The sequence below is a fragment of the Salmo salar genome, chromosome ssa19, assembly GCF_905237065.1.
Source record: "Salmo salar chromosome ssa19, Ssal_v3.1, whole genome shotgun sequence".
In the NCBI taxonomy this organism is placed as follows: domain Eukaryota; kingdom Metazoa; phylum Chordata; class Actinopteri; order Salmoniformes; family Salmonidae; genus Salmo; species Salmo salar.
The window spans coordinates 6,221,953-6,248,399 of NC_059460.1; the positions used below are offsets into that span (position 1 = coordinate 6,221,953).

The window sequence follows — 26,447 nt, forward strand, 5'->3', positions numbered from 1 at the left end:
AGCCAACAACTATATACATTTTTTGGACTACTGTCCACATCAAATTTTCAGCAAACAAAAGCCCAATCAGACAATTGTCTGTCCCTCACATGCCACAGGTGAAAGCCATCCCTTCACACTCATTAGTGGGACTAGGTCCCCATCTACTGGCCTTCATGAATATTGCACCCAAGGGAAAGCTCAAACTAATGACTGTTTATAGGCAGAGTTCCTTGTACATGATGAAGCAGTTGGTCACAGCAATGTCAATGAGATGGTAAAACGGGGTCCTGTGCCATCTCTTAGTCTTGTGGTGCGCAGAGTAGTACTGTAGTGTCCATCCACCTGGTAAGGAAGAGGTTGCCATCTCTGTCCACCTCAGTGGGGGCAGTTGGCTGGTCTGGCTCATCTTATCATCTTGACTAAAAGAAAAATAGATTTAGGAGTTAGTTCAACATTTGTAAAAATTGCCACATTTCAAAAGCAGAAAATCCTTCATTACAAACATTCATACTTTTTAAAACTAAATGATCTACCTTTCCCCATTGGGAATGGAGGTTTGAAAGGTAAGAATGTTATAGCCAGTGCTATGCTATTGTTTTGTTTGAGCGGTAGGGGAACTGTAGCATTGTCCTACTAGGCTACATTCAATGTTTATTTTCTGTGCTGTAGCCTATAATAATGTAGGCTTATTCCAATATAAAATAAACCCTGTATCACCAAGTGTGTTTATTTTTAATATCAACACAGTAGAGTAATAAAATGCCTTGGGGTTGGGGGAAGTTCTGTGCTGTAAAATATAACATACTAGGTAGGCTACATTGTTTATTTTCTGTGCTGCAGCCTATCATGATGTAAGCCTATTTCAATATTAAAATAAATTCTATCACCAAATGTGTATATTTTCATTTACAATTGTATTTATCAATTAAAAACCTCTCAGATGTAATGGCAAAATTGTAGATTTCCGCCTAAATAGACCCAAAAGTAACTGCTATTCATGTGTAATTACATGATTCTGACATGAATATAACTTGGTATATTTGGAAAGATTATGAGGAAATTATCAGAAGATCGGTAGGAGTTACGTAGTTCAGAATACACAAGATCAAGCACACACAAAATATATTTTATTTTCAGTCATCTTTTTGTTTGCAAGCCATAAGTGAATTATTGATGCCCAGAGCTGGAAACACATCAGATGGCTTCCACAACATGTTAACAATATCAGAAAAAAAATGGGATTGATAGACCTAACAAATGGGCAGATGTTGTAGTAAGTGATGCCAGGTGTGGTCACAGGACGTTTCCAAGTGTCCCTAAACCTCTCCAAAGTGGCGGATGTCTTACTAGATAATTCCAGTGCTATTACATATTTCCAATTCCTAAATGCTATTTGTTATAAAAACTAAATTTATACAACACCAACCTCTCTCAAACATTGTGGTGGTGTCGGGGAACATACAAGGGATATCCAAGTGTTTTCATCAGATTTTTCATGTGCAAAGATATAGTCACTCGGTGGACATTTGATCTTGCCATTAACTCATATATCATCAGATAACATTGGCAATAGCCTAGATTTGTTCCTACCAAACCTTTTGATTAATTTCATACCCCCATGTAGCTATAGCTCAAACACAGACCAAATCGAAGCTTACCTTGTAAAATGTTTGCTGTTTGGTGAAAACGTTGTGTAAAATAAACATTTTGACTCTTGGGGCTGGTGATCATTAACTTTAGGTCACAGACAGACAAATAAGACATCCTCATGATCTGTGGAGACCCGTCTTTCGGTGTGAATCGACGTATTCTGTGTTTATTTAGTTTATGCTTCACAACGCTAACTGGAATGTAGGTAGCAGCCATCTTGAAATGAGGTCATCGGCTCAGCCTTCCCTTATACATTCGTATGCCTATATATGGTAGTAAGTGTCACAGATCAATAGCCAAGATACTCAGCTTTCTGCAGACATCCTGCTTTTGCAGATAGGGGCTATCGTTCTCATACCAGACGGAATTGAATAAAATAAATCTAATCGGCTCCCCAAATATGGGGACTTTACATTTGAGGTTTTAAGTAAATAATAACAGCACATCCAAGAAAGATATTGTAGACCAGTACTAGCACATGGTGCTGTGTGGAAACACCACTTCCCATTACATTTCAATGGAAGGAAAGTGGTGAGAAGCGGAGTGGGCAGGGGACCGTTGGGCGGCACGAACGTGGTGTGGGAGGTGGTGGGAAAAGTACATTTCACAACTTTATGCAAATCACTAGCGGTGACCGCTGGGCAATGACCAGTCATATCGAGTGGTTTCCATGACGAATTTGAAGCTATGCGACCCTATGCTGGAGACTTTCTTCAGCAAAGATGGCTGACAAAAATACTAGGATGGAAGCAAATGCCGTGTGGCTCAGTTGGTAGAGCATGGTGTTTGCAACGCCAGGGTTGTGGGTTCGATTCCCACGGCGGACCAGTACGGGGGAAAACGTTTTTAAATGTATGAAATGTATGCATTCACTACTGTAAGTCGCTCTGGATAAGAGTGTTTGCTAAATGACTAAAATGTAAATGTAAGTAACTACAACGTCATAACATCATACATTTTTTTACAGCTAGCTAGCTTTATAGGTGCTGTGACATGAGTATGCAATTCTAATTCATGTTGTTTAATGTTTTCGGGACTCCTGAGAAAACCAGCAGACCAGGCTGTTGTCTTGTGAAATAGTGGATGTAAATAATCTAGCTAGTTAAAGCAGTTACTGCAAATTGAAGAAAAAAAAAGCTTGCCTTGCTGATATTTTCATGCTATGCATCAGAAGTAACGTAGCTAGCTAACTATGTTCTTGCTTATTGTGCAGTGGAGGATAAAAATACCTGTATGCCTATGGATGTGTAGCTAGCTATGTAGCCGATCTGTGTATGGACCCTAAAACGTTTGGTATACATATTAGTTCAGAACCTAGTTATGAACCTCAGCTATCATAGTCGGTTGTATCAACTTCAAAACAGTCTGAATGGCATTAATGAAGCCCATGGATTGAGTAGAATATACGGTGCCTTCGGAAAGTATTCAGACCCCTTCACCTTTTCCACATTTTGTTACTTTACAGCCTTATTCTAAAATTGATTAAATTGTTTTTTTCCCCCCTCATCAATCTACACGCTATAACATTTATATAAGTATTCAGACCCTTTACTCAGTACTTTGTTGAAGCCCCTTTGGCAGTAATTACAGAATCGAGTCTTCTAGGGTATGACGCTACAAGTTTGGCACACCTGTATTTGGGGAGTTTTTCCTGTTCTTCTCGGCAGATCCTCTCAAGCTCTGTCAGGTTGGATGGGGAGCGTTGCTGCACAGCTATTTTTAGGCGTCTCCAGAGATGGTCGATCAGGTTCAAGCTCTGGCTGGACCACTCAAGGACATTGAGACTTGTCCTAAAGCCACTCCTGAGGTGTCTTGGCTGTGTGCTTATGGTCATTGTCCTGTTGGAAGGTGAACCTTCGCCCCAGTCTGAGGTCTGGAGCGCTCTGGAGCAGGTTTTTATCAAGGATCTCTCTGTACTTTGCTCCGTTCATCTTTTCCTCGATCCTAACTAGTCTTCCTGTCGCTGAAAAACATTCCTACAGCATGATGCTGCCACCACCATGCTTCACCGTAGGAATGGTTCCAGGGTTCTTCCAGATGTGACGTTTGGCATTCAGGCCAAAGAGTTCAATCTTCATTTCATCAGACCAGAGAGTCTGGTTTCTCATGTTCTGAGAGTCCTTTCAGTGCCTTTTGGCCAACTCCAAGCAGGCTGTCATGTTCCTTTTACTGAGGAGTGTCTTCCATCTGGCCACTCTACCATAAAGGCATAATTGGTGGAGTGTCCTTCTGGAATGTTTTCCCATCTCAGAGGAACTATGAAGCTCTATCAGAGTGACCGTTGGGTTCTTGGTCACCTCCCTGATCAAGGCCCTTCTCCCCCGATTGCTCAGTTTGGCCGGGCGGCCAGCTCTAGGAAGGGTCTTGGTGGTTCCAAACTTCTTCCATTTAAGAATGGAGGCCACTGCGTTCTTGGACCTTCAATGCTTCAGAAATGTGTTGGTACCCTTCACCAGATCTGTGCCTGGACACAATCCTGTCTGGGAACTGGACAATTCCTTGGACCTCATGGCTTGGTTTTTACACTGACATGCACTGTCAACTGCGGGATCTTATATACATAGGTGTGTGCCTTTCCAAATCATGTCCAATCAATTGAATCTACCACAGGTGGACTCCAATCAAATTGTAGAAACATCTCAAGGAAACATCTCCATGGAAACAGGATACACCTGAGTTCAATATTGAGTCTCATAGCAAAGTGTCTGAATACTTATGTAAATAAGGTATTTCAGTTTTACCTTTTTAGACGTTTGCAAAAATGTGTAAAAAAGTTTAATTTTTTTAATCCATTTTAGAATAAGACTGTAACATAACAAAATGCGGAAAAAACCAAGGGGTCTGAGTACTTTCCGAAGGCACTGTAATATAACTTTATTGTGACAAGGATGCAAGTCGTCTATACACATTTAGTATTACGAAGCATTACATCTCCACATTGGAGCCTGTACATTGAATATATTCATTGATCATGTACTCTACCTTGGCAAATAAAGATGCAGTTCAGGAATGAATGTCTTTTGAGATTATTTTCCAGTCATATCCAATACCAGGAGTATCAAACTCCAGTTTTTGAGTGATGCTGTGTCTGCATGAATGTATTATAATTACACACTTCAACAGTGTTTACCAATCCTGGTCCTGGGACATCAATGGTTACACATTGTAACTATGCAATAGACTAGAAACATGATTTAACTAGCTTAAGGCTGATTTGTAATTCGTATATACAGAAATAGAATTTTAAAAACAGTACACTACATTTCCTATGTGTCATGTAAATACTCTAAAACCAGTTCATCTCAATATCTAATGCCCTTCATCTGCATTGATCTGATAAACACAGGATAGGTGTAGTGTTTCATCAAATGAGAGAATTTCAAGCAGTAGGGAATGTGAAACGCTTTATTGAATTAAGTTCATTATCCAAGTGTTGTAAATATGTACCTGCATTATAAATATTATAATTGTAATTTAACCTGTTAGGGCTAGGGGGCAGTATTTACACGGCGGATAAAAAAACGTACCCGATTTAATCTGGTTATTACTACTGCCCAGAAACTAGAATATGCATATAATTATTGGCTTTGGATAGAAAACACTCTAAAGTTTCTAAAACTGTTTGAATGGTGTCTGTGTATAACAGAACTCATATGGCAGGCAAAAACCTGAGAAGATTCTGTACAGGAAGTACCCTCTCTGACCATTCCTTGGGCTTCTTGGCTCTGTTTATTGAAAATGTAGGATCTTTGCTGTAACGTGACACTTCCTACGGCTCCCATAGGCTCTCAGAACCCGGAAAAAGCTGAATGATGTAATTCCAGCCGCTGGCTGAAAAACTTTAGCGCCTTTGGTTAAGTGGTCTATCAGAGGACAATGAGCTGAGGCGCGGGCACGGGGCGACACCATGTTTTTATTTTCTCTCTCTTTGTACTAAAACACAGATTCCCGGTCGGAATATTATCGCTTTTTTACGAGAAAAATGGCATAAAAATTTATTTTAAACAGCGGTTGACATGCTTCGAAGTACGGTAATGGAATATTTAGATTTTTTTTGTCACGAAACGCGTTGGGCGCGTAACCCTTATTTACCCTTTCGGATAGTGTCTTGAACGCACGAACAAAACGCCGCTATTTGGATATAACTATGGATTATTTGGGACCAAACCAACATTTGTTATTGAAGTAGAAGTCCTGGGAGTGCATTCTGACGAAGAACAGCAAAGGTAATAACGTTTTTCTTATAGTAAATCTGACTTTGGTGAGGGCTAAACTTGGTGGGTGTGTAAATAGCTAGCCCTGTGATGCCGGGCTATCTACTTAGAATATTGCAAAATGTGCTTTCACCGAAAAGCTATTTTAAAATCGGACATAGCGAGTGCATAGAGGAGTTCTGTATCTATAATTCTTAAAATTATTATGTTTTTTGTGAACGTTTATCGTGAGTAATTTAGTAAATTCACCGGAAGTATGCTAGTTCTGAACGTCACATGCTAATGTAAAAAGCTGGTTTTTGATATAAATATGAACTTGATTGAACAAAACATGCATGTATTGTATAACATAATGTCCTAGGGTTGTCATCTGATGAAGATCATCAAAGGTTAGTGCTGCATTTAGCTGTGGTTTGGGTTTATGTGACATTATATGCTAGCTTGAAAAATGGGTGTCTGATTATTTCTGGCTGGGTACTCTGCTGACATAATCTAATGTTTTGCTTTCGTTGTAAAGCCTTTTTGAAATCGGACAGTGTGGTTAGATTAACGAGAGTCTTGTCTTTAAAATGGTGTAAAATAGTCATATGTTTGAGAAATTGAAGTAATAGCATTTCTAAGGTATTTGTAATTCGCGCCACAGGATTCCACTGGCTGTTACGTAGGTGGGACGATTTCGTCCCACCGACCCCAGAGAGGTTAATGAATACAATTAAATCTGTACTTCAATGCACATCTGGTGTGCATGATAAAAACAGAGGAAGAAGGAGGAGGTGGGGAGAGAGGTGTGAGAGTGTAAAAGAAAGAAAAGGAAAGAGGTAAGAACAGAGGAGCAGTGCTGCTAAACATACTATTCTCTCAGTTCATCACAATTACATAATAGTGTCTCTTGTGGTGTGTCCTGACCAACCTTTGGGCCAACTGGTGGCCGACACTATCTTAACTTGTTTGGGATAGGGGGCGGCATTTTGACGTCCGGATGAAAAGCGTGCCCAAAGTAAACTGCCTGCTACTCAGGCCCAGAAGCTAGGATATGCATGTAATAAATGTGGATAGAAAACACTCTAAAGATTCTAAAACTGTTAAAATAATGTCTGAGAGTATTACAGAACTTATTTGGCAGGCGAAACCCCAATGACAAACCAGCCAGGAAAATTATTTTTTGAGGTGACTGTTTTCCATTGGTTTTCTATGGGAACCTAGATTTATGTGGCACTTGGTTGCAGTTCCTATTGCTTCCACGAGATGTCAACAGTCTTTAGAAATTGGTTGATGTTTTTCTTTAGCGAAATGAAGAAGTACGGCTTTTTAGAACGAGGGTCCAGCTGAGTGGACTATACTGTTTTGATGTGTGCTCCAGGTCACTCGCAGTTTATCCCCTCTTAAATTTTGTCGATTATTTACATTTTAAAATCCCTAAAGTTGGATTAAGAAAGTTGTTTGAAATGTTTGGACAGCGTTTACAGGTAACTTACTAGATATTTTGTAGTCATGCTGGGCGAGTTGGAACCGGTGTTTTTCTCAATCAAACGCGCCAAATAAATTGACATTTTGGAGATATGACGACGGAATTAATCGAACAAAAGGACCATTTTGTGATGTTTATGGGACATATTGGAGTGCCAACAGAAGAAGTTCTTCAAAGGTAAGGCATGAATTATTTCGTTATTTCTGAGTTGTCACGCCTGGCGGGTTGAAATGTGATTGTCATGTGTTTGTTTGATGGGGTGCTGCCCTCAGATAATTGCATGGTTTGCTTTCGCCGTAAAGCTTTTTGAAATCTGACACGGTGGCTAGATTAACCTGTTAGGGCTAGGGGGCAGTATTGACACGGCTGGATAAAAAACGTACCCGATTTAATCTGGTTACTACTCCTGCCCAGTAACTAGAATATGCATATAATTATTGGCTTTGGATAGAAAACACCCTAAAGTTTCTAAAACAGTTTGAATGGTGTCTGTGAGTATAACAGAACTCAAATGGCAGGCCAAAACCTGAGAAGATTCCATGCAGGAAGTGGCCTGTCTGACAAGTTGTGTTTCATCTTGGCTCTTTTTATTGAAGACTGAGGATCTTTGCTCTAACGTGACACTTCCTACGGCTCCCATAGGCTCTCAGAGCCCGGGAAAAAGCTGAACGATATCGAGGCAGCCTCTGGCTGAAACGCATCGCTTTTGGCAAGTGGCCGATCAGAGTACTATGGGCTTAGGCGCGTGCCCGAGTCGACCCCATGCTTTATTTTCTTTCGTCTGTTTACCTAAACGCAGATTCCCGGTTGGAATATTATCGCTTTTTTATGAGAAAAATGGCATAAAAATTGACATGCTTCGAAGTACGGTAATGGAATATTTAGACATTTTTTGTCACGAATTGCGCCATGCTCGTCACCCATATTTACCCTTTCGGATAGTGTCTTGAACGCACTAACAAAACGCCGCTGTTTGGATATAACTATGGATTATTTTGAACCAAACCAACATTTGTTATTGAAGTAGAAGTCCTGGGAGTGCATTCTGACGAAGACAGCAAAGGTAATAACATTTTTCTTATAGTAAATCTGACTTTGGTGAGTGCTAAACTTGCTGGGTGTGTAAATAGCTAGCCCTGTGATGCCGGGCTATCTACTGAGAATTTTGCAAAATGTGCTTTCACCGAAAAGCTATTTTAAAATTCGGACATATCGAGTGCATAGAGGAGTTCTGTATCTATAATTCTTAAAATAATTGTTATGCTTTTTGTGAACGTTTATTGTGAGTAATTTAGTAAATTCACCGGCAGTGTTCGGTGGGAATGCTAGTCACATGCTAGTCACATGCTAATGTAAAAAGCTAGTTTTTGATATAAATATGAACTTGATTGAACAAAACATGCATGTATTGTATAACATAATGTCCTAGGGTTGTCATCTGATGAAGATCATCAAAGGTTAGTGCTACATTTAGCTGTGGTTTGGGTTTATGTGACATTATATGCTAGCTTGAAAAATGGGTGTCTGATTATTTCTGGCTGGGTACTCTGCTGACATAATCTAATGTTTTGCTTTCGTTGTAAAGCCTTTTTGAAATCGGACAGTGTGGTTAGATTAACGAGAGTCTTTAAAATGGTGTAAAATAGTCATATGTTTGAAAAATTGAAGTTTTTGCATTTTTGAGGTTTTTGAATAACGCGCCACGGGATTACACTGGCTGTTACGTAGGTGGGACGATTTGGTGCCACCTACCCTAGAGAGGTTAAACACAAAAGTTAAATAGTTGCAATATTTTTGTATTTTTTTTTTACATTTCTTCACCGGATGTTGTTGAAATGGAACCCCTATCCCAAACAGGTTCTAAGAGCGGGTGAGGTGGCGATGACGGGACTGGGGGTTGGCATTCTCCTCTCTCTCTCTCTCTCTCTCTCTCTCTCTTTCTCTTTCTCTTTCTCTTTCTTCTCTCTCTCTCTTCTCTTCTCTCTCTTTCTCTCTCTCTCTCTCATCCAATGAAACATTGCATTTCTGTAAAAGATTTTGTATCAAGACTGCCCAAATGTGCCTATTTTTGTTTATTAATAACTCTTCATGTTCAAAACTGTGCATTCTCCTCAAACAATAGCATGGTATTATTTCACTGGAATAGCTACTGTAAATTGGACAGTGCAGTTAGATTAGCATGAATTTAAGCTTTCTGACAATATCAGTCATGTCTCTCCTGGGAAATGTTCTTGTTACTTACAACCTCATGCTAATCGCATTAGCCTACGTTAGCTCAACCGTCCCGCAGGGGACCCACCAATCCTGCAGTAGTTTTAAGAGCATGTTTTGTTTTTGTACCTAAACAGCACCCTCACCTGAGAAGTAAAAATCAAAGGGAGAGAAACGGTGAATTGAATAACTGCAGTTGACATAGCCCAAGCTAAGTAAATGGAAGAATACTCTTATTGCAATGTGGATGGCTCTTAAAAGAGCCTTTGGTTGTGCATAGTATAGTCTATGGTGTTGCCAGGGAACAGCACCCTCTTTGAAGAAATAGGAGGTGAAGATCTCCCGCACATGGATTGCCTCTTACTGTATTGGTGGACCCCATCCTTGAAACATCCTGCAGAGCAGCAGACCTTTCCTCTGGCACACGGCAGCGAGGTGCAGATCCTCTCCGCTGCAGATCCTCTCCTGGTCCTCGTGTCCATGAAGTTATGCAGGACACAGGTAGCCTTCACAAGCCCAAATTCCCCCAGGAGGCAGTCTCAGACGGCCCTGGTCACCCAACCGTGCAGTGCCCTACAGTGGTTCCTCCTTTAAAAGTGTGCTGCCACAGCATTCTGTGGCACGTCATTTAATAATCAGCCATTTCTTCTGTTACTGCAAGTTAGTGCTAGTTTGACCACCAGAGGGCATCTTTGAGAAGCATTTGATAGTATTCTATATTGGCATTACCAGAGAATTTAAAACCTTTTTTGTAATAACATAGTATATGGGATTGATTTGAAGAAATTTGGCTTAATTAATTTGATTAATATGGTTTTTCCATTCAGAGAAAAACAAAACCCGAAGGGTTTCCGTTGGATGGAATGGAAAATATGGTGCTGTACAACGTGATTGTCGGGAGTAGGCTACAGGATTGGAGGATTCTAAATTGTTTGCCTTCATGAGACAACTTTGTTCCAATATTTCTTTAAATCAGTGATATTTATTCACCTAGTAATTCGTTATGGATCCATAACTAAATCAACATCTGCATTTTGAAAGTGTTTTTTATTCCTATTTTTAACAAAACGTGGTTATTTGTTTATTAGGCTACTGTGCTCTGATATTCTGCGCTCTGGTACACTCAGACGAGTGTGTTCTGAAATCCGTGTAGATAGTAGGCTAGACACATGACATTTTAAACAACGTTATTTTCTGATAAGAACAAGTTTATTGCATCCGCCGTGGAGCCCAGTTTCATAATATGACCATATTTCCCAGCTGCTTGCTATCATTTTGAAGTAATCGTGAAAATTTTCACCCTGCTAGCTCCTATTAGTTCTATTGAGCACCGTGGCACCAACTCACCTTCCGAACGTTCTATTCCCAGCTTATTGTTCAACGTCACAATGCCTACTTTGCCATTGTTGGCAATGAGACCTGCTCACGGTCTTCCCATTGTTTCCTATGGGGGAAATATAGGCATGTCTGTTTATTTTGCCAAATATCTCGCAATGTGTATATTTAGATTTTTTTCAAGTCGGACGCCATTTTATTCATGAGAATCTCCTCTTTCTAATTGTGTAAGCCTGGGCAGCTAGCTCAGTTGTCATCAAATGCTAGCCCCAAAATACTTTTTGCCCTTGGAACGCAGAGCACCCCCCATTGTTTTCCTATGGAGAGGCATGCCGGTGTATTTCGCCAAATATCTCACTGTGTATATTTTGTTTTTTTTTCAAGTTGGGTGTAACCGGTGTGAAATGGCCAGCTAGTTAGCAGGGTGCACGCTAATCGCGTTTCAATCGGTGACGTCACTCACTCTGAGACCTTGAAGTAGTTCCCCTTGCTCTTCAAAAGCCGCAGGTTTTGTGGATCGATGGGTAACGATGCTTCGAGGGTGGCTGTTGTCGATGTGTGCATAGGGTCCCTGGTTCGAGCCCAGGTAGGGGCGAGGAGAGGGACGGAAGCTATACTGTTACATATGGATAGAGTAGAATATAATAATTTTATTGTGCCTAGGATGCAAGTCCTATATACATGTATTGTAGTTATTACCATGCATGAGATTCCCACATTGTAGCCTGTACATTGAATATATTCACTGATCATGTACTCTTCCTTGGCAAATAAGGTGCAGTTCAGGTATGAATCTTTGAGACATTATTTTTCAGTCATATCAAACTCCATTATTTTAATGATGCTGTGTCTGCATGTATGTATTACAATTAAACACTTCAACAGTGTTTACTGCTCCTGGGACATCAATGATTACACATTGTAACTATGCAATAGTGCTACTTTATGCGGAATCCTTGACGCACAACCGAAGATGCTGCCATATCCTACGAGCACGCCCACAAGCCAGCCACTCAGGAGAAGAATGATGACGCGTGGAAGAGGGAAAGGAATGAGATGGGAACAACAATTAGTTGCATAATTGGGGAGGGGGGCTAATAGCTGAACAATAGACTATTCAACCATTACTAAAGAATAGTCAAATAGCCGAGCTAGGTGTGAAAACCCCCCCTCCTATCACAGACCAGATTTGCCCTAACGACCAAGGGGTAGCCTGCTTCTCAATGTAATAAAGCAATGACTTTTCAAATAAGTTACCTTACATGTTATGTTGGCTGCCAATTTGTTAGCTACGCTATCCTTACGAACCACATTGCATATCATTACAGCAGTACTGTATGTACTGCTATGTTAGCTAGCTACCTAACGTTAGTAGTTATACATCAGTATATTAACTATAGGCTAACTAACTACCCAACGTTAATTGACTTGATTATTCTCGTCATTCTTAGCTTAGCAAAATGGTATAGTCGTTGTGCTTTCTCAATGGACATTCGGGTACTTTCGTAAATTCGCTCTGGCTATCTATAGGCTGGACAATAGAACGAGTCAAAGTTCACCCAAGGCTGAAAAATGGCTTAAAACTTCTTAGGGATCAAATCCCGTTAACGGGATCGATTTGACAACAGCCAGTGAAGGTGCAGGGCGCCAAATTCAAACAACAGAAATGTCATAATTAAAATTCCTCAAACATACAAGTATTATACACCATTTTAAAGATGAACTTCTTGTTAATCCAACCACAGTGTCCGATTTCAAAAAGGCTTTACGGTAAAAGCATACCATGCGATTATGTTAGGTCAGCGCCTAGTCACAAAAAAACATACAGCCATTTTCCAGCCAGAGAGGAGTCACAAAAAGCAGAAATAGAGATAAAATGAAACACTAACCTTTGATCTTCATCAGATGGCACTCATAAGACTTCATGTTACACAATACATGTATGTTTTGTTGGATAAAGTTCATATTTATATCCAAAAATCTCAGTTTACATTGGCGCGTTATGTTCAGTAATGTTTTGCCTCCAAAACAACCGGTGAATTTGCAGAGAGCCACATCAATTTACAGAAATACTCATCATAAACGTTGATGAAAGATACAAGTGTTATGCATAGAATTAAAGATAAACTTCTCCTTAATGCAACCGCTGTGTCAGATTTCAAAAAAGCTTTACGGTGAAAGCACACCATGCGATAATCTGAGTACAGCGCTCAGCCACCAAAACAACCCATACAACCCATGTTGTGAAGTCAACAAAAGTCAAAAATAGTGTTATAAATATTCATTTACCTTTGATGATCTTCATCGGAATGCACTCCCAGGAATCCCAGTTCCACAATAAATGTTTGTTTTGTTCGATAAAGTCCATAATTTATGTCCAAATACCTCCTTTTTGTTCAAGTGTTTAGTTCACTATTCCAAATGCACAAGGCGCGGGTACTAAGTCCAGACGAAAAGTAAAAAAAGTTCCATTACAGTTTGTAGATACATGTCAAACAATGTATAGAATCAATCTTCAGGATGTTTTTATCATAAATCTTCAATAAAATTCCAACTGGACAATTCCTTTGTCTTTAGAAATGAAAGGGAACGGAGCTCATGCCCACAGCCGTGCGCGTGACTAAACTAAAGGCTTTCAGCCAGACCACTGGTTCAAACAGCTCTTATTCGCTCCCCTTTCACAATTGAAGCCTGAAACAATGTTCTAAAGACTGTTGACATCTAGTGGAAACCCTAGGAAGTGCAATCTGACCAAATTTACACTGTATATTGGATAGGCAATCACTTAACCTCTCTAGGCTAGGCGGGACGAATTCGTCCCACCTACGTAACAGCCACTGCCAGCCTGTGGCGCGATTTTCAAAACCTTAAAAATACTATTACTTCAATTTCTCAAACATATGACTATTTTACAGCCATTTAAAGACAAGACTCTCGTTAATCTAACCACGCTGTCCGATTTCAAAAAGGCTTTACAACGAAAGCAAAACATTAGATTATGTCAGCAGAGTACCAAGCCAGAAATAATCAGACACCCATTTTTCAAGCCAGCATATAATGTCACCAAAACCCAGAAGACAGCTAAATGCAGCATTCACCTTTGATGATCTTCATCAGATGACAACCCTAGGACATTATGTTATACAATACATGCATGTTTTGTTCAATCAAGTTCATATTTATATCAAAAACCAGCTGTTTACATTAGCATGTGACGTTCAGAACTAGCATACCCCCCGCAAACTTCCGGGGAATTCGCTAACATTTTACTAAATTACTCACGATAAACGTTCACAAAAAGCATAACAATTATTTTAAGAATTATAGATACAGACCTCCTCTATGCACTCGATATGTCCGATTTTAAAATAGCTTTTTGGTGAAAGCACATTTTGCAATATTCTAAGTACATAGCCCAGGCATCACGGGCTCGCTTATTTAGACACCCGGCAAGTTTAGCACTCACCATAATCATATTTACTATTATAAAAGTTTGATTACCTTTTGTTGTCTTCGTCAGAATGCACACCCAGGACTGCTACTTCAATAACAAATGTTGGTTTGGTCCAAAATAATCCATCGTTATATCCGAATAGCGGCGTTTTGTTCGATGCGTTCCAGACACTATCCGAAATAGTAAAGAAGTGTCGCGCGCATGGCGCAATTCGTGACAATAAAATTCTAAATATTCCATTACCGTACTTCGAAGCATGTCAACCGCTGTTTAAAATCAATTTTTACGACATTTTTCTCGTAGAAAAGCGATAATATTCCGACAGGGAATCTCCTTTTCGGCAAACAGAGGAAAAAAATCCCAAAGGTGGGGGCGGTCGGGGTCACGCGCATAAGCCCAGTGTCCCTTGATCGGCCACTTGAGAAAGGCGATAATGTGTTTCAGCCTGGGGCTGGAATGACGACATTCTGTTTTTTCCCGGGCTCTGAGCGCCTATGGACGACGTGGGAAGTGTCACGTTAGAGCAGAGATCCTTAGTAAATGATAGAGATGGAAAATAAGTTCAAGAAATGGTCAGACAGGCCACTTCCTGTAAAGGAATCTCTCAGGTTTTGACCTGCCATTTGAGTTCTGTTATACTCACAGACACCATTCAAACAGTTTTAGAAAATTTAGGGTGTTTTCTATCCATATGTAATAAGTATATGCATATTCTAGTTACTGGGTAGGAGTGGTAACCAGATTAAATCGGGTATGTTTTTTATCCAGCCGTGTCAATACTGCCCCCTAGCCCTAACAGGTTAAACTACAAACCTCAGATTTCCCACTTCCTGGTTGGATTTTTCTCAGGTTTTCGCCTGCCATATGAGTTCTGTTATACTCACAGACATCATTCAAACAAACATAAACTTATGCATATCTTAGCTTCTGGGCCTGAGTAGCAGGCAGTGTACTCTGGGCACACTTTTCATCCGAACGTTAAAATACTGTCCCCCAGCCCAAATAGGTTAAGAACGTTGGCTAAACTGGAACACTAGTGTGAGCCCATAGCAAATTAATGGAATCGAACGTTCGCAGAGCCTGTTTTGGCTGGAGTGATGCTTAGAATTCAATGAAAAATGTATCCCTTTTTATTTTTTAACTACAATCTGTTCGTCGGACGAAACTGGGGGAAAAAACTACTTGTGTAGAATGTAAACATCCGCACCTCGATGGTGTCAACTGTGCTAGCTGCACATCCATAGGCATACAGTTATTTTTATCCTCTACTACACAATAAGCAAGTAAATAGTTAGCTAGCTATGTTTCTTCAGCTGCATTGTAAGGCAAGCTTACACAATTGTACATTTCAATTTGCGATAAATGCTTTAGCTAGCTAGATTCTTTACATCCACTGTTTCACAAGACGAGAGCCTGGTTTGCTGGTTTTCTCAGGAGTCCCTAAAACATTAAACAGCACTCCCAACACAAGCTAGCTGGCTAATGTTAGCTAGTAAGATAACTTGCTAAGATTTTTGTAAATTAACTTTATGACCAAAAAAATATACACAAACGTTTGTCTCTACATTAACTAACATTCCTCTCAATTGTACATTTTGTCAGCCATCTTCACCCAGGGACGGGTGGCTCACCTCAAAAAATCGTCATTGGGACCACTCTATATGATTGGTCATATAAAAACCTTGAGACCGAAATGCACAATGAATGCTCTAACTCCCCCTTGTGGTGGTCTAGAGCAATGAAGCCCTGACGCTAGGTACCTCTAAGTCCTGCGGTGCAAGCTCGCAACTTTTAGAGGAACCACTGTACACGGTAACTGTAGGCAATAATTATGAAGGGATCTCCAGTTGCAAGGTATCTGTAGGAATATTGAAGATAATGTAATTATTAGAATTTTACATCGCCAGGTCATTGTGGATTACTAAAGTATAATATCTATTATAGCAAATCATGATAATGTTGGATAGATAGGTGCATGTGCGCACATGTGCGTATGACATTAGCAGGATCATATCAAGGATAGCATCACAAATTAACACATAAATAACACTTGATGGATGCACATGCTGTGTTAGCACTGTTACAAGATCTAAATGAAAACGACTCAGAAGGTGGGGAAGACATTAATAATATCTCTGATAACTATTATTCTGATTCTGAGCCACAGCCGAGGCCTAAGTGCTAAAAAGTGTGAACGATGCGCACTGAGCAGGTGCCCGTGCCACCACCAAATTAAACGGTGAGAGGCAGGAGAGTGGAAAGGACGGCATCGTTGGGACAGAACGAGCCACGGTCCGATTATCAAAACAAAATGTCATCACTGAGAGAGCAGGCTCTACATCTCAAGCAAAAAACATAAGCAACGCACTCACCAGCTTTTGTTGTTTTGTGACATGGTACGGCACATCAGGCACTGTACTGTGACTGACGTGCACAGGGAGCAAGGAGACACTGCCTGGTGTACAGACTAGTCAAATGTTTGGATTTATTTCGATTTCAAGGCACACTAAACCAGCATGGCAACCACAGCATTCTGCAGCGATACGCCATTCCATCTGGTTTGTGCTTAGTGGGACTATCCTTTGTTTTTCAACAGGACAATGACCCAACACATCTCCAGGCTGTGTAAGGGCTATTTGATCAAGGAGAGTGGTGGAGTGCTCCATCAGATGACCTGGCCTCCACAATCACCCGACCTAAACCCAATTGAGATGGTTTGGGATGAGTTGTACCACAGAGTGAAGGAAAATCAGCTAACAAGTGCTCTGCAGATTGTTGGAAATGCATTCCAGGTGAAGCTGTTTGAGAGAATGCCAAGAATGTGCAAAGATGTCATCAAGGCAAAGGGTGGCTACTCAAATATACAATCTATTTTGACTTTTTTAACACTTTGGTTTGGTTACTATATGATTCTATATGTGTAATTTCATCATTTGGATGTCTTCACTATTATTCTACATAGTAAAAAATAATGAGTAGGTGTGTCCAAACTTTTGACTGAATATTGAAACTCCGAATTAGTATTATAAATATTCTCTTACCTTTACTGATCTTCGTCAGAATGCACTCCCAGGACGGCTACTTCCACAAGAAATGTTATTTTTGTTCGATATAATCCATATTTATGTCCAAATACCTGTTTTGATTAGTGCGTTCAGATAACTATCCAAAGGAATAATGCGCGAGCGCAATACCAGAGACAAAAAGTCAAATAGTTCCATTACCATTCATAGAAACATGTCAAACGTTGTTTACAATCAATCTTTAGGGTATTTTTAATGTAAAAATGCGATAATATTCCAACCGGACAATAGAGTATTCATTCCAGGAGAAAAAGAAGGAACGGCGCACTCGCCGGCTCGCACATCACCAAGCCCTTTGTCCTCAGGCAGTCCACTCATTGACTGAGCTACTATTTTCTGCCCAGTAACAGGAGAAAGATGAAAAAACTTTCTGAAGGCTGTTGACAGCCATTGGAAGCCTTAGGAAGTGCAACGTGACCCCACAGACACTGTAGTTTCGATAGGGATTCAAAAGAAGAACTACAATTCTCAGATTTCCCACTTCCTGGTTGGATTTTTCTCAGGTTTTTGCCTGCCATATGAGTTCTGTTATACTCACAGACATCATTCAAACAGTTTCAGAGTGTTTTCTATCCAAATCTACTAATAATATGCATATTCTAGTTTCTGGGCCTGAGTAATAGGCAGTTTAATTTGGGTACGTTTTTCATCCGGCCGTGAAAATACTGCCCCCTATACCTTAACAGGTTTTTAATGACAAATGGAATGGCCGATAATTATGCAAATTACTTAACAATAAAATTTAAATTGGGCCTAACTGAATGTTGAGTTTGTTTTCATTTAGAACAACAATAGTGTAATGAGTTTGTGTTATGCATATTTATCAGCGTTGGCGCTCATGTTAATAATTTGACGGCTCACCTTGCGGGTTGATATCATTCTCTTTTACATTTTACATCGTAAAAAGAAGCTGTTACTATGGCTGTTACAGTGACTGTATTACCGCCACACCGGCAGGCACGAGCCATGATGGCAGTCAAATTCCAGGTGTCTGTTTAGTTACGGTAAGTAGACTTCTCCAAGCTATGATGCTGCTGATGGTCATTAGTAGCCTGCCAAACCTCCTCTGTCTGTTACTCAGCACTCTATTGTCCCCCTAATCATTTTGACATCAATGTAAATGTACTCGAAAATCTAATCAAACACTTCACGAGAGCGTATGAGCTCATGTTGCACAACATTTCTATCGGCTTTGCAATTGCAGGAGAAAACAGTGATGGCCTCTATTAAAAAGAGTAGGATCCATCAGCTTTCAATAGGCTAGGCCTACTATATTTATCAACTTTCCTAGTATTAAGCACATTGTTTCTCTTTACAACAGTATAGCCTACCTGGCTGGCATGAAAATGAACCATGGGAAAAGCATCCTCCATTTGCTATTTAAGTGCATAGATGACATGTGTTTATTTCAGAGACAGGTGCATAATGGTCCCTTCTAAATCAAAACAAAGTTCACACACTTATTTTTAGTATATGTAAAGACAAGATTAAGGCCTATATGTTTTGATAAGGTTTTATCACAACTAAAGTGGCCAAATACCTTCTTAAAATGAAGCACATTAATCTGCTTTACAATGAGTGTACAGCCTAACTGGCATACATACACAGTGCGTGAGTTTCAAGTTTGGGGATGACCATTTTCACCATATAAATGCACCTTTATAATAAAAGCATTACATGCATAAATGCATTTGTGGTCACTTTTGAGAATGGTGTTTTCCTGCTAATGGAGCATTTGCGCTTATTGCCTACTGCCATGTGTGCATTGCTGCGCTTATAATGTGTAGAAATAGCCGACTCGTTTGTCAACATTTTAAGCTTAACGTTCTGATCTGTTGCGTCAGGCTTATTGCTTAAAACAGTTTTTTTGATGCTAGTGGTTGTATTAATTTGGGATCTAGAGCATCCCACCACTGTCCCAAACTGTTTGCAATATGTATTTCTCGCACAGAATAGAATGGGTCAACTTTTGTACTATGAGGGATAGTAGATTGACATAGGCTAGTGCTTTTGCTTTTCATTAGGCCTACTCATCTTGTAGGCTGACAAAAAGTAAATGTGGACAGTTCTTCCAATATCTTCAATATGCGCCTCGGAATTGGATAAGGACGCACGCAGTTGCGTCCCCGATGTGTCTGTCTTCACTTGTACCCTGTGAGAAGGCCCGATCACATGATGGAGAGGCATGTGAGTGAGAGGTGCTTCGGCATGCTGCCGGGAGAAAGGATTTATAGTTATTATACTCAGCCCAAGGACAAAACGGCCACTGGTACAGCCACACAAAGGAGATGCAGCCAGGAAATTTGAGGCATTATCAAGTGCTTGTCAAATTGTGAATGAGGCACAGATGAAGTGTGTACAGCCTGCACAAAAACCAAGCTTAATGAGTGGGAAACAAACAATGCCAGTCAGCTTGCACAGCCGGCCCATCGAAACTACATCTAAACTATACTGAAACTAATTTTACACGAGTTAGCCTATAGACTAGATTAAATCTATACTAATCTGATGAGTGACAATATTAGGCCTACCAGTAGAAAGAGTATAGTGCCGTTTGGGTATTAAATTATTATAATTGTTTTAATTGAACCTTTATTTAACTAGGCAAGTCAGTTAAGAACAAATTCTTATTTACAATGACGGCTGAGGAACAGTGGGTTTAACTGCCTTGTTCACGGGCCGAACAACATATTTTTATCTTGTCAGCTCGGGGATTTGATCTAAAACTGGCCCAATGCTCTAACCGCTAGGCTACCTGCCGCCCCAAATATTGTGTATACATACATACATGCATGCATGCATGCATGCATGCATGCATACATACATACATACATACATACATTTTACAAATGTGCCATGTATGTATGTATGTATGTTTTCCCTGTTAAAATAAAGGTAAAAAAATAAATATATATATTGTTTGAAATGAGACACCTTAGGTCATTCATAATACATCCACAAAGACTATACCATGTGACACTGTACTTACTTTAAAGTCAGACACCTTTGCATATGGGAAGAGCAAGATGGCGCCAACAGAGAGGGTCGCCTCGCTTCTAGTCCTTAGGAAACTTTGCAGTATTTCGTTTTTTTATGTATTATTTCTTACATTGTTAGCCCAGAAAAGCTTAAGATTTGACTTTAAAGGATCTTTAGGGTTGAGGCGTGTAGGCTTAGTCACCAGCTGGGTTAGGTTTAGATCATTACATGTTTTTTTTTAGATTGGCAAATGCAAGCTTCAGACAATCTTAATTTAGGTAACGTGTGGTAACTTCTGATTTAGTAAAAGACGACAACAAACTAGTTAACTCCTCTAGTGCACAAAGGTTAGTCGAGGGAGGATGGTAGACCCCTATGGATACATCCCCTTGTCCTAAAGATATTAGGACAAGGGAAATGGATTTCAGTAAAGAGACAGAGAAATTATTTGTTATAAAAATGGCCACTCCACCACCTCTACCCTGTCTGTCAGCTCTGAACGCATGATGATTCCCAGATATCCAAGTTTCAGTAAATACCAGAATGTCTAGATACATCTGCGTAGCCCAGATCTTGATGTAATCCACTTCAGGAAGTAAGCTCATAGTGTTCAGATGCATCAACCGAAGTCCTTTACGATTTTTAAAGTCACATGGAAACTCCTACTCAAACAACTTACGTTCAATAGGCAGTTGCAGGCCCTGTCTGATGGTTGATATGTGACCGACCAGCTCAAATCGGTCTTATGTAGAAAAATTTGAAGTAGTTTTTTTTTTTTTTACATTGGATAAAAGTAGAGACTCAGAGCTACAAAATGGTATATCATGCACTGCATTTTTGAGGAACAATGGGAAAGTAATTCTGGTTTGAAAGTTGACAAACTTGTAAGCTCACTTTTGAGAAAATGGCCTTTTGAGTGCTTTGGTATGTACTAGAGAGCTCTCCTTTGTCTACAACCATTCAACATTGTTCACACCCATCTCTTTAAGTATTGTCATGTGCTAAACGCTGAGTAGTGTAGTAAAGATTAAGACTAAACATTGTAAAAGTAGTAGCCTACAATAAGGAAAGATTCCAGGTAAACAAAGTGTCCAGATAAAAATATGTTGCACATTTTAGATGACACTTACCCAGACACACTTGTCTAAATTGATGGGTCATGTGAAAGAAATGCTATAAACCCCAGCCATATCTTGCTAAGTGGATGGGTCTCTACAGAAGGTGTAAACCGTACAGCGAAATGGTTACTTGCATAGTAGCAATATCAGAAATAGATAGTGTCAATATAAATAAAATCATATACAGTATGTACAAGAATAATAACAATATCAGTGATAGATGAGGTAGTTATATGCATAAAATCAGGGAAAAAGTGTCTGAGCAGCAGGATAAAATATAGTAGCAGCAATGTATGGCGTGTGTGTTAGGAGAGATTCATTTGAATAGAAGCACTGCAGATAATACTGGTGACTGGTCCGACCAAACCACGCATGAACAAGGGACTCTATATTCGGAGAGACAGTTTCTGTCCTGCCCTGGACTTTGGTGCAGGGCATGTGATGTCCATAGCGTCTTCGTCGCAAAACTCCCTGATCTTCTCAAAAACATACTTCTGTCCAGCTGTGTCCAGTCCAGGTGGTGCTTGTACAGGCAGACCATCTATGGGAGGAAGGATGTCAGCGTTGTGCAGTAGTCTGAAGTCTGGTCCCGACTGAGTCCGAACGCTCCTTGGCGACAACAATACCAGGCTAAAACAGGAAATAACAAAAAAAAATGAAGACATTACAAACTTGCACGACATCAATAAACCTCCCAAGTTTAGATAAGAAGAATAACCTCATACAATGCAAGGAAAATTATATTCACCTGAAGTGCTGGTACTGCTTGAACTGTGGCAGCGGCCTGAAGTACGGAGTCAGGTGTTGTTGCCAGCCATAGCTTTTCACCAGCACCTTACCATCCTCCAGTCCAACCAGCTGTGGGATGTTGACCCCGGTCACAGTGCTGTCCATCACAACACCAGCAATCTCAGACTAAGTGTTCACTCTGGTCTTTCTGAAGTGCTGCTTGATGAGTCTGGAGCACCAGTCGGGGGCAAACTTGGTGTGGCCTGTGATCAGGAAGTGAAGGTCCAGACTGTGGTGGCGCTTGTGCATGGTCCACCAGGCACAATACCAGAGCACAAACTTGTTCTTGTTTTGGCCACTGCAGTTATCACAATTCAGGTCCACACGTGTTTCGCCAACTCCGTATTTGGTGAAGAAATGGTGCATGTAGTTGACTGCACTGCTGCCTTTGCTGGATGACATGCCTTCATCAATCAAGTAGTTGACTTGTTATGGTATTCCTTCACAGCAGACACAGAACAAGCCGCACTTCCGATGGGTTAAAAAGTTGATGGGACCTGGCTGCATAGCGTCAGAAGGATAGTGCACCTGCAAACAACAAAAGAACATTAAGATAAGTTCATGAAAAGAAAATGTAATGTAAAACGTAATAATTTTTTATGTATCATTATCAGGTAAGTTTCACTTACCTCCAAATGTGCAGAGCATGATCCGTAATAAATACAAATACAATACTGCATACAGAAACTGAAATGGTCCACCCACCCACAGACAGTGTGGTGAAGAAGGTGCAACAGCGCCTCTTCAACCTCAAGAGGCTGAAGAAATTTGGCTTGGCACCTAAAACTCTCAAACTTTTAGATGCACGAGAGCATCCTGTCGGGTTGTATCATCGCTTGGTACAGCAACTGCACCGCCCGCAACCGCAGGGTTCTCTAGAGGGTGGTGTGGTCTGCCCAACGCATCACCGTTACATTGGGCAGACTGTTAAATAGCCATCACTAGCACAGTAAGGCTGCTGCCTATATACATAGACTTGAAATCACTGGCCACTTTAATAAATGGAACACTAGTCACTTTAATAATGTTTACCTATCTTGCATTACTCTTCTCATATGTTTATGCTGTATTCTATACTATTCTACTGTATTGTAGTCTATGCCACTCTGACATTTCTCGTCCATATATTTATATATTCTTAATTGCAATCCTTTACTTAGACTTGTGTGTATTGGGTATATGTTGTGAAATTGTTAGATATTACTGCACTGTCGGAGCTAGAAACGCAAGCATTTCGCTACACCCGCAATAACATATGCTAAACACATGTATGTGACCAATACAATTTGATTTGATTTGAAACATCTTGGAAACTGGAAGTGATAACACACCTAAAATGATAACACACAGCCCGACTACACGTACCTCTGGAAAATACAGAAATAATGTGAGATCAATAAAAGTAGTGCCAGTCATGTTGGAGGTCAATTAAATAATCAAAACGTGTTATTTATGCTTTACATACCAAGTGTTGTCATTTATTCCTTGTAGAGATACCACACTGCTGCTTTTGTCACATGGGATGGTATCAGCTTTCCATCGAAGTGTTTGTGTCCTGGGTGGCGTCCTGGTAATGCTATTGCATTATCCTCTGCGTAGTTGTTGAAGTTCACCACTCGCTGCAAGTCCTCATGCTTCAGGTGTAACATGTCCTTGCTTGGGCTAGCTCTATTTTTGATGGGAGGCATTAGACCATTCTTGTTGTATGACTGGCGAAGGAGAGTCAGGCGTGTTCTACTGATGCTGAAAGACAAATTCCAGATACAAATATTTTGGCATTATTATACAATAGATAGCCGTAATCGCCGTCAGACACACCTGGCTATTTTGATGGGTCATGTAATCATCTGGCGAAGTGGAGTCTTTTGTTTAGACATGCTAGCTAAACAATGAACCATAATCCTAATCCACATTAGGCTATAACTAGCAATGCAAAATGGAATTCTAAAATAACATTACTACACACAGATCAAAAACGTAGCTAGCGAGAAAGCCATCTAACGTCAGCTAGCTAGCTAACAGTCAGCTTTAACTTGGGGTCTTTTGTTTAGCTAGCCCTATGTTTAAACAATGAACCATAATCCTAATCCATAGAGTACTAGCAATACAAACCGATTGTCATAGCTAGCTAAAGTTAACCAAATAGGTTCAATGTTAGCTAGCTAACATTAGGCTATAACTAGCAATCCGGAATTGACATTCTGAGAGATCATTACTACACACAAATCATAAACGTACTGTTGGCTAGCTAACAGCATGCTTTAACTTCCAATGAAAACAACTTTCTGACAAAATTTGAAACGTATAATATCTGAAACTGTAGCTAAACTCTTACCCGTATACAGTTGAAGCTGGAAGTTTACATGCGCTTAGGTTGGAGTCATTAAAACTCGTTTTTCAACCACTCCACAAATGTCTTGTTAACCTGTTAGGGCTAGGGGGCAGTATTGACACGGCTGGATAAAAAACATACCGATTTAATCTGGTTACCACTCCTACCCAGTAACTAGAATATGCATATACTTATTACATATGGATAGAAAACACCCTAAATTTTCTAAAACTGTTTGAATGGTGTCTGTGAGTATAACAGAACTCAAATGGCAGGTCAAAACCTGAGAGATTCCTTTAATTATTTTGGACCAAACCAACATTTGTTATTGAAGTAGCAGTCCTGGGTGTGTATTCTGACGAAGACAACAAAAGGTAATCAAACTTTTATAATAGTAAATATGATTATGGTGAGTGCTAAACTTGCTGGGTGTCTAAATAGCGAGCCCGTGATGCCTGGGCTATGTACTTAGAATATTGCAAAATGTGCTTTCACCAAAAAGCTATTTTAAAATCGGACATATCGAGTGCATAGAGGAGGTCTGTATCTATAATTCTTAAAATAATTGTTATGCTTTTTGTGAACGTTTGGTCAGACAGGCCACTTCCTGTAAGGAATCTTCTCAGGTTTTTGCCTGCCATATGAGTTCTGTTATACTCACTCACAGACACTATTCAAACAGTTTTAGAAACTTTAGGGTGTTTTCTATCCAAAGCCAATAATTATATGCATATTCTAGTTTCTGGGCAGTAGTAATAACCAGATTAAATCGGGTACGTTTTTTATCCGGCCGTGCAAATACTGCCCCCTACCCTAGAGAGGTTAACAAACTATAGTTTTGGCAAGTCGGTTAGGACATGTACTTTGTGCATGACACAAGTACATTTTCCAACAATTGTTTACAGACAGATTATTTCACTTATTATTCACCATATCACAATTCCAGTGGGTCAGAAGTTTACATACATTAAGTTGACTGTGCCTTTAAACAGCTTGGAAAACTCCAGAAAATGATGTCATGGCTTTAGAAGCTGCTGATAGGCTAATTGACATAATCTGAGTCAATTGGAGGTGTACCTGTGGATGTATTTCAAGGCCTACCTTCAAACTCAGTGCCTCTTTGCTTGACATCATGGGAAAATCAAAAGAAATCAGCCAAGGCCTCAGAATTTTTTTTTTTAGACCTCCACAAGTCTGGTTCATCCTTGGGAGCAATTTCCAAATGCCTGAAGGAACCACGTTCATCTGTACAAACAATAGTACATAAGTATAAACACCATGGGACCACGCAGCCATCATACCACTCAGGAAGGAGATGAGTTCAGTCTCTTAGAGATGAACATACTTTGGTGAGAAAAGTGCAAATAAATCCCAGAGCAACAGCAAAGGACCTTGTGAAGATGCTGGAGGAAACGGGTACAAAAGTATCTATATCCACAGTAAAACTAGTCCTATATCGACATAACCTGAAAGGCCGCTCAGCAGGAAGAAGCCACAGCTCCAAAACTGCCATTAAAAAAAAGCCAGACTACGGATCATACTTTTGAGAAATGTCCTCTGGTCCGATGAAACACAAATAGAACTGTTTGGCCATAATGACTATCGTTATGTTTGGAGGAAAAAGGGGGAGGCTTGCAAGCCGAAGAACACCATCCCAACCGTGAAGCACGGGGGTGGCAGCATCATGTTGTGGGGGTGCTTTGCTACAGGAGGGACTGGTGCACTTCACAAAATAGATGGCGTCATGAGGAAGGAAAATTATGTGGATATATTGAAGCAACATCTCAAGACATCAGTCAGGAAGTTAACGCTTCGTCGCAAATGGGTTTTCC

The 26,447-nt window shown here is 40.1% G+C and overlaps 1 protein-coding gene across 6 annotated transcripts in view; it reads left to right on the forward strand.

Annotated features, from left to right (window-relative positions):
- Positions 1-26,447, forward strand: part of ccdc186 (coiled-coil domain-containing protein 186) — a 146,777-nt gene that overhangs the window by 42,376 nt on the left and 77,954 nt on the right. The gene's annotated exons all lie outside the window — the stretch shown is intronic.